Genomic DNA, 19,207 nt, shown 5'->3' with positions numbered 1-19,207 from the left:
AGTGCTGGGGAGGTATTCTGTTATCATTTAACAGGGCTGGTGAGGTATTCTGCTATCGTCTAGCAGGCCTGGGAGGCGTTCTGCTATCGTCTAGCAGGCCTGGTAAGCGTTCTGTTATCATTTAGCAGGCCTGGGAAGGTATTCTGTTATCATTTAGCAGGCCTGGGGAGGTATTCTGTTATCGTCTAGCAGGGTTGGGGAGGTATTCTGTTATCGTCTAGCAGGGCTGGGGAGGTATTCTGTTATCGTCTAGCAGGGCTGGGAAGGTATTCTGCTATCGTCTAGCAGTGCTGGGGAGGTATTCTGTTATCATTTAACAGGGCTGGTGAGGTATTCTGCTATCGTCTATCAGGCCTGGTAAGCATTTCTGTTATCATTTAGCAGGCCTGGGAAGGTATTCTGTTATCATTTAGCAGGCCTGGGGAGGTATTCTGTTATCGTCTAGCAGGGCTGGGGAGGTATTCTGTTATCGACTAGCAGGGCTGGGGAGATATTCTGTTATCGTCTAGCAGGGCTGGGGAGGTATTCTGTTATCGTCTAGCAGGGCTGGGAAGGTATTCTGCTATCGTCTAGCAGTGCTGGGAGGCGTTCTGCTATCGTCTAGCAGGCCTGGGAGGCGTTCTGCTATCGTCTAGCAGGCCTGGGAGGTGTTCTGCTATCGTCTAGCAGGCCTGGGAAGTGTTCTGTTATCATTTAGCAGGCCTGGGAAGGTATTCTATTATCTTTAGCAGGCCTGGGGAGGTATTCTGTTTTCATCTAGCAGGGCTGGGGAGGTATTCTGTTATCGTCTAGCAGGGCTGGGGAGGTATTCTGTTATCATCTAGCAGGGCTGGAGAGGTATTCTGTTATCATCTAGCAGGGCTGGGGAGGCTTTCTGTTATCGTCTAGCAGGGCTGGGGAGGTATTCTGCTATCGTCTAGCAGGCCTGGGAAGCGTTCTGCTATCGTCTAGCAGGCCTGGGAAGCGTTCTGCTATCGTCTAGCAGTCCTGGGGAGGTATTCTGCTATCGTCTAGTAGGCCTGGGAGGCGTTCTGCTATCGTCTAACATGCCTGGGAAGCGTTCTGTTATCATTTAGAAGGCCTGGGGAGGTATTCTGTTATCGTCTAGCAGGGCTGGGGAGGTATTCTGTTATTGTCTAGCAGGGCTGGGGAGGTATTCTGTTATCGTCTAGCAGGGCTGGGGAGGCTTTCTGTTATCGTCTAGCAGGGCTGGGGAGGTATTCTGTTATTGTCTAGCAGGGCTGGGGAAGTATTCTGTTATCGTCTAGCAGGGCTGGGGAGGCTTTCTGTTATCGTCTAGCAGGGCTGGGGAGGTATTCTGTTATCATTTAACATGGCTGGGGAGGTATTCTGTTATCATTTAGCAGGGCTGGGGAGGTATTCTGCTATCGTCTAGCAGGTCTGGGGAGGTATTCTGCTATCGTCTATCAGGGCTGGGGAGGTATTCTGCCATCATTTAGCAGGGCTGGGGAGGTATCCTGCTATCATTTGGCAGGCCTGGGGAGGTATTCTGCTGTCGTCTATCAGGGCTGGGGAGGTATTCTTCAATCATTTAGCAGGCCTGGGGAGGTATTCTGCTATCGTCTATCAGGGCTGGGGAGGTATTCTGCTATCGTTTAGCAGGCCTGGGGAGGTATTCTGCTATCGTCTATCAGGGCTGGGGAGGTATTCTGCTATCGTTTAGCAGGGCTGGGGAGGTATTCTGTTATATTTAGCAGGGCTGGGGAGGTATTCTGTTATCATTTAGCAGGGCTGGAGAGGTATTCTGTTATCATTTAACAGGGCTGGGGAGGTATTCTGTTATCGTCTAGCAGGGCTGGGGAGGTATTCTGTTATCATTTAGCAGGGCTGGAGAGGTATTCTGTTATCATTTAACAGGGCTGGGGAGGTATTCTGTTATCATTTAACAGGGCTGGGGAGGTATTCTGTTATCGTCTAGCAGGGCTGGGGAGGTATTCTGTTATCGTTTAACAGGGCTGGGGAGGTATTCTGTTATCATTTAACAGGGCTGGGTAGGTATTCTGTTATCATTTAACAGGGCTGGGGAGGTATTCTGTTATCATTTAACAGGGCTGGGGAGGTATTCTGTTATCATTTAGCAGGGCTGGGGAGGTATTCTGTTATCGTCTAGCAGGGCTGGGGAGGTATTCTGTTATCATTCAGCAGGGCTGGGGAGGTATTCTGCTATCATTTAACAGGGCTGGGGAGGTATTCTGTTATCGTCTAGCAGGGCTGGGAAGGTATTCTGCTATCGTCTAGCAGTGCTGGGGAGGTATTCTGTTATCATTTAACAGGGCTGGGGAGGTATTCTGTTATCGTCTAGCAGGGCTGGGGAGGTATTCTGTTATCGTCTAGCAGGGCTGGGAAGGTATTCTGCTATCGTCTAGCAGTGCTGGGGAGGTATTCTGTTATCATTTAACAGGGCTGGTGAGGTATTCTGCTATCGTCTAGCAGGCCTGGGAGGCGTTCTGCTATCGTCTAGCAGGCCTGGTAAGCGTTCTGTTATCATTTAGCAGGCCTGGGAAGGTATTCTGTTATCATTTAGCAGGCCTGGGGAGGTATTCTGTTATCGTCTAGCAGGGCTGGGGAGGTATTCTGTTATCGTCTAGCAGGGCTGGGGAGGTATTCTGTTATCGTCTAGCAGGGCTGGGAAGGTATTCTGCTATCGTCTAGCAGTGCTGGGGAGGTATTCTGTTATCATTTAACAGGGCTGGTGAGGTATTCTGCTATCGTCTATCAGGCCTGGTAAGCATTTCTGTTATCATTTAGCAGGCCTGGGAAGGTATTCTGTTATCATTTAGCAGGCCTGGGGAGGTATTCTGTTATCGTCTAGCAGGGCTGGGGAGGTATTCTGTTATCGACTAGCAGGGCTGGGGAGATATTCTGTTATCGTCTAGCAGGGCTGGGGAGGTATTCTGTTATCGTCTAGCAGGGCTGGGAAGGTATTCTGCTATCGTCTAGCAGTGCTGGGAGGCGTTCTGCTATCGTCTAGCAGGCCTGGGAGGCGTTCTGCTATCGTCTAGCAGGCCTGGGAGGTGTTCTGCTATCGTCTAGCAGGCCTGGGAAGTGTTCTGTTATCATTTAGCAGGCCTGGGAAGGTATTCTATTATCTTTAGCAGGCCTGGGGAGGTATTCTGTTTTCATCTAGCAGGGCTGGGGAGGTATTCTGTTATCGTCTAGCAGGGCTGGGGAGGTATTCTGTTATCATCTAGCAGGGCTGGGGAGGTATTCTGTTATCATCTAGCAGGGCTGGGGAGGCTTTCTGTTATCGTCTAGCAGGGCTGGGGAGGTATTCTGTTATCGTCTAGCAGGGCTGGGGGGGTATTCTGTTATCATCTAGCAGGGCTGGGGGGTATTCTGTTATCATCTAGCAGGGCTGGTGAGGTATTCTGTTATCATTTAGCAAGGCTGGGGAGGTATTCTGTTGTCATTTAACATGGCTGGGGAGGTATTCTGCTATCGTCTAGCAGGCCTGGGAGGCGTTCTGCTGTCGTCTAGCAGGCCTGGGAGGCTTTCTGCTATCGTCTAGCAGTCCTGGGGAGGTATTCTGCTATCGTCTAGCAGGCCTGGGAAGCGTTCTGCTATCGTCTAGCAGGCCTGGGAAGCGTTCTGCTATCGTCTAGCAGTCCTGGTGGAGGTATTCAGCTATCGTCTAGCAGGCCTGGGAGGTGTTCTGCTATCGTCTAACAGGCCTGGGAAGCGTTCTGCTATCGTCTCGCAGTCCTGGGGAGGTATTCTGCTATCGTCTAGCAGGCCTGGGAAGCGTTTTCCAATCATTTAGCATTCTTCTGTCCACCCCTGAGAACCTTTAACCTTTTTCAATGCAGCGTACCACGCAGGCCACAACACAGCGGAGCAACATGCAGGCTTGTACACACACACAAACACTGAGCAAAACATGCAGGATTGTAGGGTACATGTTGCCGCCTTTTGAGCAAAAGCTTGTTAGCCAGTGTATACACTCAAGGGCTGTTGCACACACATTTTCTACCCATACTCTACTTAAACCCACACTATAACCTTAGATGTCAACTCTCAGCTCTAATACACTCTCGGCTTTAACGCACACTCTGCTCTCTCTCTCTCTCTCTCTCTCTCTCTCTCTCTCTCTCACACACACACACACACACACACACACACACACACACACACACACACACACACACACACACACACACTCTTCTTTACTCTGTCAACATCATCTTTCTCTGGTATACCAGATAGCTCACCTTGTTCTTTCTCTCTGTCATGTCCACGGCAGTTTTCTCAGGGATTATTTGGAATGTCACAACCTGCTTGCTGTAATTGTGTAATACCTTGTCTGTTCTTATTTTTGTTTTGTCAACTTTTCGGCATGTTCTCTGTGAAGTAGGCTATGGGAGTTGTGTAACTTATTGCTGGCGCGCTAGCTGACGGACATCTGGATTATATCTATTTTGGATTTCTCTAACTCTCCATTGGCCTAGCAAAGCGCTTGCCTCCTCCTCACTAACTCCACCTGTGTTCTTTTTAAAGTTTTACCATCAGATGGGCCCCAGCCCCGTCTTTTAATCTGTGATTATGTTTTAGCTGTGTTGTGTTAGTTGCGTTCTAGCTGGTCTCCAGTAGTCGGGCTCTAGCTTGCGAAACATAACCAAGGTGGTTGACTAGGCTGGCTGGGCTAATAGCTACTTGGCTAAATAGTTCCTGTTAGCTGGCTGGCTAGCTTGCTGGCTAAGATAACTGCATATAGCTAATGTTATTTGATAACTGGTTAGATGGCGTTATGTATTTCCAAAACGTTGCTTTACTTTAATGTAGTGCAAGCTAGGTGTTGGTAGCAACTGGCTGACTCATTCAGTGCTAATGTAATGTTAGCATGCTGGTAGGGTACTAACTTTAACAGGCGTGTAGGGCTAACGTTAGCAGGCTAGTTGGCTAGCAACCTTGTAAATTGATTTGTAAACAATACATTCATATTTGTTTGTAAGTTTGCTGAAAATGAAATTGAAACCGATTTGGTTTATACATTTTAAGTTATTTATGTTGGAATTTACAGTACAGGGATTCTTTTGAATTCTGATCTGTTTTATGTAATATCTCGAAACATAAGTGCGGTGTAACTTTCCGTTGGGACTTTTGATGATGATTCTAATGCCTATTCACATGTTACATGTGGTTACGTTTATGATACATACCCTTTTAAGAACCCTACCCTTTAAGATTCCCACTGTTTAAGAACCCTACCCTTTAAGATTCCTACTGTTTAAGAACCCTACCCTTTAAATAAATTAAAAACATGCACACTACTGGTTGATTAAACGTACATACCAGCCATTCTGCCTTCACCAGAGATTCATATTCACAATATGAATAGAAAATGGACAAATACTGATTCATCAGGATTCAAACTGCGATCAAGTATTGTGTTCTTGTTGCCCCTTTTAACTTCTTTAGTTAAAGTTTCACATACTGTCTGAACAGAAGCAGGCGTGTTTACCTGGTTCGTTGTTAAATACTGCCTGAACAGAAGCAGGCTTGTTTACCTGGTTCGTTGTTAAATACTGTCTGAACAGAAGCAGGCTTGTTTACCTGGTTCGTTGATAAATACTGTCTGAACAGAAACAGGCTTGTTTACCTGGTTCGTTGTTAAATACTGTCTGAACAGAAACAGGCTTGTTTACCTGGTTCGTTGTTAAATACTGTCTGAACAGAAGCAGGCTTGTTTACCTGGTTCGTTGTTAAATACTGTCTGAACAGAAACAGGCTTGTTTACCTGGTTCGTTGTTAAATACTGTCTGGACAGAAACAGGCTTGTTTACCTGGTTCGTTGTTAAATACTGTCTGGACAGAAACAGGCTTGTTTACCTGGTTCGTTGTTAAATACTGTCTGGACAGAAACAGGCTTGTTTACCTGGTTCGTTGTTAAATACTGTCTGGACAGAAACAGGCTTGTTTACCTGGTTCGTTGAGGGACATTAGAACAGTACTGTGACCTGGAGACTTGCTTCACACCCTCACCCCTCATGAAGACACACTCTCCAAGGTCAGTGATGGGGAGGGGTGTGTGATCAGTGGCTCCCCATGGCTGATAATCAGAGTTGTGTGTGTGTGTGAGAGGGAAGGTGTGTGTGTGTATGTGGCGGTAGGGCCTCAGCATGGTGTTTGCGCGTGTGTGTGTGTCTGTCTGTCTGTCTGTCTGTCTGTCTGTCTGTCTGTGTGTCTGTCTGTCTGTCTGTGTGTCTGTCTGTCTGTGTGTCTTGCTACAGTGTGTGGGGAGAACACAGTGTAACGCAGTTCATCACTGTGAGCCACAGAGTCAGCCTGCCAGACACTCACTAGAACACTGATGGTGACAGTCCCAGCCAAGAGGTGGCCAAGAGTATCTTCTAGACAGATAACCTTACAAAATTACAATTAGAATTCTTTATTACTTGGCATATTCACAAGTTCCTGGGTACTGAAAAAGTTAAGTGAGTCACTATTGTTCCCTGTATGCAATAGAATGAGAAGGAAGGAGGAGGAAGAGGAACAAGAAGAGGAGGAGGAGGGTGAGGAGGAGGAGGTTGAGGAGGGGGGTGAGGAGGAGAGTGAGGAGGAGGAGGATGATAAAGATTAGGAAGATGTGGAGGAGGAGGAGGAGGAGAGGGGAAGGAGGAAGAAGAGAGTAAAGAGAGAGAGAGGATAGGGAAGGGACAAGGAGGAGGAGAAGAAACAGAGGGAGGAGAGGATGGATTGATGGGGCTATTTGTGCATCTATGCCATTACCTTCAACATTATTTACAATGGCACATCTTAGCATCACAAGTTATGACACCTAAACAACTACCATTACCTTCAACATTATATACAATGACACATCTCAGCATCACAAGTAGTGACACCTAAACAACTATCAAGGCAACACTTCCAACACTCACAACATGACAGCGTTGACATCAGTTCAATGTGGTCATAGTGTTTATGGCCCCAACCAACTACATAAGTGACAATATTTAGGTCCTCATTTCATTGTACACTGCTGCGCTCCACAATGTGCCCTTCATTGCGTTTTCACTAATCCCTATGTAGTGCACCATTTCTAACCAAGGTCGGTAGGACCGCCTCCTAGGGCTCTGTTGAAATGTAGTGCACTACTTCTATCCAGGGTAGGTAGGACTGCCTCATAGGGCTCTGTTGAAATGTAGTGCACTACTTCTAACCAGGGTAGGTAGGACTGCCTCATAGGGCTCTATTGAAATGTAGTGCACTACTTCTAACCAGGGTAGGTAGGACTGCCTCATAGGGCTCTATTGAAATGTAGTCCACTACTTCTAACCAGGGTAGGTAGGACTGCCTCATAGGGCTCTATAGAAATGTAGTGCACTACTTCTAACCATGGTAGATAGGACTGCCTCATAGGGCTCTATAGAAATGTAGTGCACTACTTCTAACCAGGGTGGGTAGGACTGCCTCATAGGGCTCTGTTGAAATGTAGTGCACTACTTCTAACCAGGGTAGGTAGGACTGCCTCATTGGGCTCTGTTGAAATGTAGTGCACTACTTAGTAAAAAGAGTACCATTTGGGTTGCACCCTAGGACTGTAGGACAGTATTAATGTGCTATATTCTCTGTGGATTCCTAATGCGTCCTAAAGCAGACAGAGAGGATAAATATTATGGAGGACGGCCCGGAGCCTGTCCGTTCTTCAAGGCTTTATTGTAATCAGCATCTCTATTGATCGGCCCCCAGGTCTGGGCCCCAGAAGTGATCTATTTTAAATACACTTCCACCCCACCACCTCCCACTCCCCCAATGCCGGAGTGCTGTCATTGCCCATTGTAATTCTATTGGCAGGACTCCATGGTAAGTAGGTAAGGAATGGAGCGTGGGGCAGTGTGATATTTATGGTATGTTTAGAGCTCTCTCTCGCTTTCTCTCTCTTTCTCTCTATTTCTCTCGGTTTCTCTCTCCTCTCTCTGTCTCTCTCTCTGTCTTTTTCTCTCTCTCTCAATCTCTCTGTCTCTCTCTCTATCTCTCTCTCTGTCTGTCCGTCTCTCTCTCTCTCTCTCTCTCTCTAACTCCACCAGCCGTCTACACTATGCATTTAACCTCACATTCGTCTAGCAAACACCTCCACCGCCACCATGACACCGTGCTTTCCAACACAATTTACCTGACTCAGCTCTGTCAAAGCTGATTCTAGCTGAAATATACCCCCAATATTTTCATGTTTCTGTATAACACGGAACCCAAACCGGCTGAGCGTGTGCCATCGTGCATACATTTATTTTGGCCCCCCACACATTATAATTGAATAACATTTATTTGGCAACACTCGCGGTGTAGTCAGGGTATTAGTGTTTCTAAGTGAGCAATGATTCTGTCTGTTTCTCTCTCTGTCTGTTTCTCAACTGTCTAGCGGTAGAGGAGAGGGAGGGAGGCAGACACCCCCCTCTCTATCTCTGTCTGTTTCTCCACTGTCTAGTGGTAGAGGAGAGGGAGGGAGGCAGACACCCCCCTCTCTATCTCTGTCTGTTTCTCCACTGTCTAGTGGTAGAGGAGAGGGAGGGAGGCAGACACCCCCCTCTCTATCTCTGTCTGTTTCTCCACTGTCTAGTGGTAGAGGAGAGGGGGAGACAGACACCCCCTCTCTATCTCTGTCTGTTTCTCCACTGTCTAGTGGTAGAGGAGAGGGAGGGAGGCAGACACCCCCCTCTCTATCTCTGTCTGTTTCTCCACTGTCTAGTGGTAGAGGAGAGGGAGGGAGACAGACACCCCCCTTTCTATCTCTGTCTGTTTCTCCACTGTCTAGTGGTAGAGGAGAGGGAGGGAGGCAGACACCCCCCTCTCTATCTCTGTCTGTTTCTCCACTGTCTAGTGGTAGAGGAGAGGGAGGGAGGCAGACACCCCCCTCTCTATCTCTGTCTGTTTCTCCACTGTCTAGTGGTAGAGGAGAGGGAGGGAGACAGACACCCCCCTTCTCTGTCTCTGTCTGTTTCTCCACTGTCTAGTGGTAGAGGAGAGGGAGGGAGGCAGACACCCCCCTCTCTATCTCTGTCTGTTTCTCCACTGTCTAGTGGTAGAGGAGAGGGAGGGAGGCAGACACCCCCCTCTCTATCTCTGTCTGTTTCTCCACTGTCTAGTGGTAGAGGAGAGGGAGGGAGGCAGACACCCCCCTCTCTATCTCTGTCTGTTTCTCCACTGTCTAGTGGTAGAGGAGAGGGAGGGAGACAGACACACCCCTTCTCTGTCTCTGTCTGTTTCTCAACTGTCTAGCGGTAGAGGAGAGGGAGGGAGGCAGACACCCCCTCTCTCTCTCTGTCTGTTTCTCCACTGTCTAGTGGTAGAGGAGAGGGAGGGAGGCAGACACCCCCCTCTCTCTCTCTGTCTGTTTCTCCACTGTCTAGTGGTAGAGGAGAGGGAGGGAGACAGACACCCCCCTTCTCTGTCTCTGTCTGTTTCTCAACTGTCTAGCGGTAGAGGAGAGGGAGGGAGGCAGACACCCCCTCTCTCTCTCTGTCTGTTTCTCCACTTTTTTGTGGTAGAGGAGTGGGAGGGAGGCAGACACCCCCCTCTCTCTCTCTGTCTGTTTCTCCACTGTCTAGTGGTAGAGGAGAGGGAGGGAGACAGACACCCCCTCTCTATCTCTGTCTGTTTCTCCACTGTCTAGTGGTAGAGGAGAGGGAGGGAGACAGACACCCCCCTCTCTATCTCTGTCTGTTTCTCCACTGTCTAGTGGTAGAGGAGAGGGAGGGAGGCAGACACCCCCCTCTTTGTCTCTGTCTGTTTCTCCACTGTCTAGTGGTAGAGGAGAGGGAGGGAGACAGACACCCCCCTCTCTATCTCTGTCTGTTTCTCCACTGTCTAGTGGTAGAGGAGAGGGAGGGAGACAGACACCCCCCTCCTCACCGGGGCTCTTATTGATCACACCACAAAGTGCCATTCACTTGTTTATCATCCAGAATAATGCACTTCAATTGGCCCTCCTCCCTGTCTGCCTCTGTGTGTGTTTTGGCTTGCTTTGTGTGTGTGTGTGTTTGTGTGTGCATGTGTGTGTGTGCACGTGCCTGCCTGCCTGCCTGTGTGCGTGCTTGCTTATCTGCGTCCGTGTGTGTGTATTGTGTGTTTGCAACCACACGCATTGATGTTCCCATCCAGTCCATTGAGCAACAAATGAAGGCGGAGAACAGAGTCCCCACAGTCTTACCACAGGCCTCTATGATTTCCTCCACTTCACAGCTTCGCTCATTGGGCTTTGTCATCAACATTAATGTGTTGGCAGGACATCAATTTTCTCCAATGACTAACCATCTTGATAATAGGCCCAATTGCAGATGTGTATACACATTGAGGGGAGCTTGAAATTCCGATGCATTCTGTCGAACCGTGACAAGCTCAGCTGTAAACACTACAGCCAGGTCACCTGTCATACAGGTCAGACTTCCATGTCCATCCATGTGTGAGGACGTTGGGAGAGGACCTAGAAACCAGACACTCGGGGGGCAACAGTGACCGCTGTTACCTTCAAGTAGGTTTGGGTTTTACGAGGGTGTAATCATCTGCCAAAGGTAATCATCTGGTGCCAAAGGTTACAAGTTTCAATCCAATTTTGATAGTTTTGTTTTAAACCTATCCCAGACATTAGCCCTTACCTTAACGATTTGGAGTTAATGTCTAATCTTAACGATTTGGAGTTAATGTCTTACCTTAACCATTCAGAGTTAATGCCTTACCTTAACCATTCAGAGTTAATGCCTTACCTTAACCATTCAGAGTTAATGTCTAACCTTAACCATTCAGAGTTAATGCCTGACCTTAACCATTTGGAGTTAATGCCTTACCTTAACCATTCAGAGTTAATGTCTAACCTTAACCATTCAGAGTTAATGCCTGAACTTAATCTTAAACACTTTGAAATTGGACTTTTGGAACAACCTAGAAATTTGACGTTTGAGAAACATGTATGAACGTCTTACTCTAACGTGAGACTGTGAGAGCAGGTAGAAACATATATGGCGCTGTAGTGGGAGTGTGTCAAAGATACGCAAACACACACAAACAATTCAGGGTGTGACACACACACACACACACACACACACACACACAAACACACAATCCCACTTTAAGCCTGTCCTCTACATACACACAGGTCAAGTCTGAATACCTGTACCTACGTTCTAAATCAGATAGGGGACGGGCTGTACCAACTTGAGTCTGAATACCTGTACCAACGTTCTAAATCAGATAGGGGACGGGCTGTACCAACATGAGTCTGAATACCTGTACCTACGTTCTAAATCAGATAGGGGATGGGCTGTACCAACATGAGTCTGAATACCGTACCTACGTTCTAAATCAGATAGGGAACGGGCTGTACCAACTTGAGTCTGAATACCTGTACTAACGTTCTAAATCAGATAGGCGGAGGGGCAGGTTTCGGGTCGAGAGCCAGACCCTGTCCCCTGGTGGGAACACTGGGGCCTCACTGCGGCGACGGTCTGCGCCAATTATCTGGCGCCTTATGGCGCGCTGAAGGTGGACGTGGGCTGCCTCCCAGGTTTCCTCAGCGCTCCGAGAACAATTGTCCACCGCAGGAGCCTCGGTCTGGCTCTGATGCCAAGGAGCCAGAACCGGCTGATACCCTATGACACATTGAAAAGGGGTAAGGTTAGTGGAGGAGTGATGTAGTGAGTTCTGAGCCGTCTCTGCCCAGGGCACGAACTTCGCCCACTCCCCCGGCCGATCCTGGCAATAGGACCGCAGAAACCTACCCACATCCTGGTTAACTCTCTCCACCTGCCCATTACTCTCGGGGTGAAAACCTGAGGTAAGACTAACCGAGATCCCCAGACGCTCCATGAACGCCTTCCAGACCCTTGATGTGAACTGGGGACCCGATCAGACACTATATCCTCAGGCACCCCATAGTGCCGGAAAACGTGTGTAAACAGGGCCTCTGCAGTTTGTAAGGCCGTAGGGAGACCGGGCAAAGGGAGGAGACGACAGGACTTCGAAAACCGATCCACAACGACCAGGATCATGGTGTAACCCTGTGAAGGTGGAAGATCAGTCAAAAAATCCACCGACAGGTGCGACCACGGCCGTTGAGGAACGGGTAGAGGTTGTAGCTTACCTCTGGGCAGGTGTCGAGGAGCCTTGCACTGGGCGCACACCGAGCAGGAGGAAACATAAATCCTCACATCCCTAGCTAAAGTGGGCCACCAGTACCTCCCATCAAGACAACGCATCGTCCGACCTATCCCAGGATGACCAGAGGAGGGTGACGTGTGAGCCCAATAGATCAATCGGTCGCGGACAGCAGACGGAACGTACAGACGACCAGCTGGACACTCAGGGGCAGAGGGCTCTGCACGTGATGCCCACTCAATGTCCACGTCCAGCTCCCACACTACAGGCGCCACCAGACACGAAGCTGGGAGTATGGGAGTGGGATCCATGGATCGCTCCTCTGTGTCATACAGCCGGGACAATGCGTCTGCCTTAACGTTCTGGGAGCCTGGTCTGTAAGAAAGAGTAAACACAAAACGAGTGAAAAACATGGCCCACCTTGCCTGGCGAGGATTCAATCTCTTTGCCTGCCGGATGTACTCCAGATTGCGGTGGTCAGTCCAGATGAGAAAAGGGTGTTTATACCCCTCAAGCCAATGCCTCCACACCTTCAAGGCTTCTACGACAGCTAACAGCTCTCGGTTCCCCACATCATAGTTTCGCTCCGCCGGGCTGAGCTTCTTCGAAAAGAAAGCACAGGGGCGAAGCTTCAGTGGCGTACCCGAACGCTGAGAGAGTACTGCTCCTATCCCTATCACGGCTGTAATGCGGTCGCTCTCCATCTCCACTCCTGAAGTGGAAATCCGATGCCCTAGGAAGGAGATGGATTGTTGGAAGAACAAGCATTTCTCAGCCTTGACATATAGATCATGCTCCAACAGGCGACCAAGCACCCTGCGCACCAGGGACACATGCTCGGCGCGTGTAGCGGAGTATATCAGAATATCATCGATATACACCACTACACCCTGCCCGTGCAGGTCCCTGAAGATCTCATCTACAAATGATTGGAAAACTGATGGAGCATTCATCAACCCATATGGCATGACCAGGTACTCATAATGACCTGAGGTGGTGCTAAATGCCGTCTTCCACTCATCACCCTTCCGAATACGCACCAGATTGTACACACTCCTGAGATCCAATTTTGTGAAAAAGTGTGCCCCGTGCATTAACTCAATAACCGTATTGATCAGAGGTAGCGGGTAACTATATTTCACTGTGATTTTATTAAGACCTCGATAATCAATGCACGTGCGTAAACCGCCATCCTTTTTTTCACAAAAAAGAAACTCGAAGAGACGGGTGAAATGGATGGCTGAATGAACCCCTGATGCAGGGATTCAGAGACATATGTCTCCATAGCCTCCGTCTCCGCTTGCGACAGGGGATACACGTGACTCTTGGGATATGCAGCGTCTACCAGGAGATCTATCGCACAATCCCCCCTCGATGGGGTGGTAATTGAGACGCCTTCTTTTTACAGAAGGCGAGAGCCAAATCGGCATATTCGGGGAGAATGCGCTCAGTGGAGACCTGGTCTGGACTTTCCACCGTAGTAGCACCAATGGAAACACCTAAACACCTACCTGAGCATTCTCGCGACCACCCCGTGAGAGCCCTCTGTGGCCAAGAAACAGTGGGGTTATGACAAGCTAACCAGGGTAGGCCTAGCACCACAGAATACGCAGGAGAATCAATAAGGAAAAGACTCATCTTCTCCTTGTGACCCTCCTGCGTTATCATACACAAAGGTGCGGTTACCTCCCTGATAAACCCTGACCCTAATGGTCGACTATCTAAGGCATGAATAGGGAAAGGCATATCCACAGAAACAATAGGGATCCCTAAACTATGAGCTAGTCTTTTATTAATGAAATTCCCAGCCACACCTGAATCTAGCGCCTTATACTGGGAATGCAGGGAAAAATCAGGAAAAGAGACCGAGACAAACATTAGTGCAACAGAGGGCTCTGGATGAGAATGGTGTCTACTCACCTGGGGTGACGCCAGAATACCCTGCCTGCCATCTCTATTCCCAGAGGAACCAACCCGGCACCGACCAGCAGTGTGCTCTCTGAATGAATGGTGCTCGAGCGGGAACCTCCTCCGGTCTCCCTGCGCACCATCCCTCCCAATTCCATAGGTTCGGGAGAGAGGGTGCGGGAGGATGGAACAACCAGACCCCGATCTAGATGTCCACGAGTAGCCAGCATGTTGTCCAGCTTGATGGACATGTCCACCAGCTGGTCGAAGGTGAGGGTGGTGTCTCTACAGGCCAGCTCCCGACGGACGTCCTCGCGTAGACTACAACGGTAATGGTCGATCAGGGCCCTGTCCAAAGCAAACTCCTGTGCACTCCTCGTCTCCTGCCTCAGATGATAGAGGAGCTCACCCGCTGCTTTGCCTTCAGGTGGATGGTCGAATACTATCCGGAATTGGTGGGTGAACTCCTCAAAATGGTCCAACGCCGCATCCTCCTTTCTACACACAGCGCTGGCCCATTCCAGGGCTTTCCCGGTGAAGCATGAGACAAGGGCGTAACTCTTCTCACGGTCAGATGGTACTGGGGAGACCGTGGCCAGATACAAGTTCAGCTTAAGGAGGAAACCCTGGCAGCCGGCAGTATCTCCGTTGTATCCCGTGGGTAGGGATAAATGGATCTTCGGTTCCGGAGGGGAAAAAGCTTTCAAGGGAGATTCCGGTTGTGGTGGTGGTGGCGCTGGAGAAACTACCTGTCTCTCCCAGCGATCCATATTCTGGACAATGCGATCCATTACCGTGCTCAGTCAATCGCCTCCGCTTGTTCCCGGACTCATTCCTCCACCTCCATGGGCGTAGTGTCCTCTCCTGCTAACTTTATATTTTTATGGTCAGAGATTCTGTCAGCGTCGTGTGTATATAGGTGGCAGGGAAGTCAGGCGCAGGAGAGTCAAAATGGAGTGTAATGGAGTCTTTTAATAAATGTCAACAGAACATGCTCCATAACACTGAAAGGTACAGACATAAACACACATGGGTACGAGGACCCGTCGCGCACCAATACAACAAAATAACAACAGTAACAATAAAATAATCTCTGACAAAGACACGAGGGGAAACAGAGGGTTAAATACACAACAGGTAATGAATGGAATTGAAAACAGGTGTGTGGGAAGACAAGACAAAACCAATGGAAAATTAAAAATTGATCAATGATGGCTAGAAGACCGGTGACGTCGAACGCCGAGCACCGCCCGAACAAGGAGAGGCAACGACTTCGGCAGAAGTCGTGACAGTAAGAGTATACATTCTTACTAAGTAGTACATTCTAAATAGCAGGTAGTATGATTATTACACAGTATGGAGTAGATTCTAAATAGTAGGTAATATGATTATTACATGGTATGCAGTACATTCTAAATAGTAGGTAATATGATTATTACACAGTATGCAGTACATTCTAAATAGTAGGTAATATGATTATTACATGGTATGCAGTACATTCTAAATAGTAGGTAATATGATTATTACACGGTATGCAGTACATTCTAAATAGTAGGTAATATGATTATTACACAGTATGCAGTACATTCTAAATAGTAGGTAATATGATTATTACATGGTATTCAGTACATTCTGTATAGTAGGTAATATGATTATTACACGGTATGCAGTACATTCTATATAGTAGGTGATATCATTATTACATGGTATTCAGTACATTCTGTATAGTAGGTCATATGATTATTACACAGTATGCAGTACATTCTAAATAGTAGGTGATATGATTATTACATGGTATGCAATACATTCTATATTGTATGTAATATCATTATCAAGGTGTATGGACTGGAAGACTGGGTGGTGTGTGGACTGGGTGGTGTGTGGACTGGAAGGTGTGTGGACTGGGCGGTGTGTGGACTGGGAGGTGTGTGGACTGGGCGGTGTGTGGACTGGGAGGTGTGTGGACTGGGCAGTGTGTGGATGGGAGGTGTGTGGACTGGGCGGTGTGTGGACTGGGCAGTGTGTGGACTGGGCAGTGTGTGGACTGGGCGGTGTGTGGACTGGGAGGTGTGTGGACTGGGCAGTGTGTGGATTGGGAGGTGTGTGGACTGGGAGGTGTGTGGACTGGGCAGTGTGTGGACTGGGCAGTGTGTGGACTGGGCGGTGTGTGGACTGGGAGGTGTGTGGACTGGGAGGTGTGTGGACTGGGCAGTGTGTGGACTGGGCAGTGTGTGGACTGGGCAGTGTGTGGACTGGGAGGTGTGTGGACTGGGAGGTGTGTGGACTGGGCAGTGTGTGGACTGGGAGGTGTGTGGACTGGGCAGTGTGTGGATTGGGAGGTGTGTGGACTGGGAGGTGTGTGGACTGGGCAGTGTGTGGATTGGGAGGTGTGTGGACTGGGAGGTGTGTGTGAAGGCGAGGTTCATACACCTCCTGTCCCAACACCTCCTGTCCTTGTCTGTCAGGGTCACTCTCCCTAACACACGTCCTGTCCCAGTCTGTCAGGGTCACTCTCCCTAACACACATCCTGTCCCAGTCTGTCAGGGTCACTCTCCCTAACACACATCCTGTCCCAGTCTGTCAGGGTCACTCTCCCTAACACACGTCCTGTCCCAGTCTGTCAGGGTCACTCTCCCTAACACACCTCCTGTCCCAGTCTGTCAGGGTCACTCTCCCTAACACACCTCCTGTCCCAGTCTGTCAGGGTCACTCTCCCTAACACACCTCCTGTCCCAGTCTGTCAGGGTCACTCTCCCTAACACACCTCCTGTCCCAGTCTGTCAGGGAGAACAGGGCAGGGCAGGGAGAACAGGGCAGGACAGGGCCGGGAGACCAGGGTAGGGAGAACAGGGCAGGACAGGGCTGGGAGACCAGAGTAGGCAGAACAGGGCAGGACAGGGCCGGGAGACCAGGGTAGGGAGAACAGGGCAGGACAGGGCCAGGAGACCAGGGTCGGGAGAACAGCGCAGGGCAGGGAGAAGAGAGAATGATGGTGGTGATGGTGGTGGTGTTGATGTTGATGATGATAATGATTGTGACGATAATGATTGTGATGAAGATGATGATGATGATGATTGTGATGGAAATGGCAATACACAATCAGAAAAATTGTGTATTTCTCTCTCCCTCCCTCTCTCGCTGTCGATCTCTCTATTTCTATTGTCTCTCCCTCTCTCGCTCTCTCCCTCCCTCTCTTGCTGTCGATCTCTCTCTCTCTCTCTCTCTCTCTCTCTCTATCTACTCTGTCCTATCTCTATCTCTCCTCTCCCCCCTCTCTCTCTATTTGTCTCTCTCTCTCTCGCTCTGTCTCTCTATCTCTCTCCCCTCTCCCTTCCTCCTCTCTCTCTCCCTCTCTCTCTCTCTTCCTCCTCTCTCTCTCCTCGCCCCACTCTCTCTCCTCTCACTCTCTCTCTCCCTCTTCTCTCTCCCCCTCTCTCTCCCTCCCCTCTCTTTCTCTCTCTCCCTCTCTCTCTCCCTCCTCTCTCTCTCTCTCTCTCTCTCTCTCTCTACCACCATCCCAGGGTATGATGTATCTGGAGGAGAGAAGGCTGGTCCACAGAGATCTGGCAGCCCGTAATGTTCTGGTCAAGTCCCCCAACCACATCAAGATCACTGACTTTGGCTTGGCCAGACTGCTGGACGTCGACGAGAAAGAGTATAACGCTGACGGGGGCAAAGTGCGTGTGCTTGTGTGTGTGTGTGTGTGTGCGCATGTGTGTGCGCGCGCATGTGTTTGTGTTTGCGTTTGCGTGTGTGTGTGTGTGTGTGTGTGTGTGTGTGTGTGTGTGTGTGTGTGTGTGTGTGTGTGTGTGTGCGTGCGTGCGTGCGTGCGTGCGTGTTGCGTTGCGATGTTATACAGAATCACATCTAAATGTTTAATGTAAACCATTGATTAATATATGCACTACCGTTTAAAAGTTTGGGGTCATTTAGAAATGTCCTTGCTTTTGAAAGACATCAAATTGATCAGATATACAGTGTAGACATTGTTAATGTTGTAAATGACTATTGTAGCTGGAAATGGCAGGTTTTTTTATGGAATGTCTACATAGGCGTACAGAGGCACATTATCAGCAACCATTTTTATTTTAAAACATTTGCAAAAATGTCTGAAAACCTGTTTTCACTTCGTCATGATGGGGTATTGTGATGTCATGATGGGGTATTGTGATGTCATGATGGGGTATTGTGATGTTATGATGGGGTATTGTGTGTAGATGGTTGAGGAAAAAGTTTTTTTAAATTCATTTTTGAATAAGGCTGTAACGTAACAAAATGTGGAAAAAGTTGAGGGGTCTGAATACTTTCTGAATGCACTGAATACCGTTGAAAACAAGTGTGTTTCATATTCCTCTTGAAGTTGCAGCAGAGAAGAGAGTGAGAGATGAAACCCTGTTAATATAGACAGGATATAATACCGGTCATGTTCTAGTAGGTAATAGGTTTCCACAGTGTACCTACCTGCTGGAGGTAATTGGGTCCTCCAGTCCAGAAGAAAATCACATGATGTGGTACTGGTTGCTATGACGGCCAATGTTGACATGTTGTACATTCCACTGTAACAAGTGTAACACTGGCATATCACTGTCCATCCCAGAAAATGCCTTGCAACATGCAGTGGTCAGCCTTGGATCCAAGATCATGCACATAATGAAAGCTGACCTTCATATTTGGAAGACTGTTTCATTTCATTTCAATTCCTGCCATGGATATGAATGGAACGTAATGGAAGGAGGATACTCAACCCTTGGCTAGGATTAGAATGTAGATGGTATTAACTGTTAAAAGTGTTAAGGTCAGTTCTACCAGGAATATGAAAACAGAGAATCTATTTTTCTACATAGACCCATCACAACCTTTCCATCTGATGCATGATGATGAATCAGAGCGTTTTAGGTTGGAGAGGAAACATTCACCAACACTTCTCTGTTCTCTCTTGACATTTGTATCATCAGTGCACTAGAGTGAATAATCCTTCTCTCTCTCTTCACCTCTCCCTTTGTCTCTCTCATCCCCTCCCTCTCATCTCTCTCTCTCTCATCCCCCCCTGTCTCGCTCTCTTTCTCTCTCTCCCTCTCTCTCTCTCATCCCCCTCTCACTCTCTTTCTCTTGTTCTCTCTCTCCCTTTCTCTCTCTCTCTCATCCCCCTCTCACTCTCTTTCTCTTGTTCTCTCTCTCACACTCCCCTCC

General features: G+C 48.6%; 1 pseudogene; it reads left to right on the top strand.

Moving 5' to 3' along the window:
* The window catches only part of LOC135542930 (receptor tyrosine-protein kinase erbB-4-like), a 279,082-nt pseudogene that overhangs the window by 240,593 nt on the left and 19,282 nt on the right, over positions 1-19,207 (top strand).

This window comes from Oncorhynchus masou, chromosome 7 (assembly GCF_036934945.1).
Source record: "Oncorhynchus masou masou isolate Uvic2021 chromosome 7, UVic_Omas_1.1, whole genome shotgun sequence".
In the NCBI taxonomy this organism is placed as follows: domain Eukaryota; kingdom Metazoa; phylum Chordata; class Actinopteri; order Salmoniformes; family Salmonidae; genus Oncorhynchus; species Oncorhynchus masou.
The sequence above is the reverse complement of the archived record's forward strand: the minus strand, read 5'-3'. Positions and strand labels throughout refer to the sequence as shown.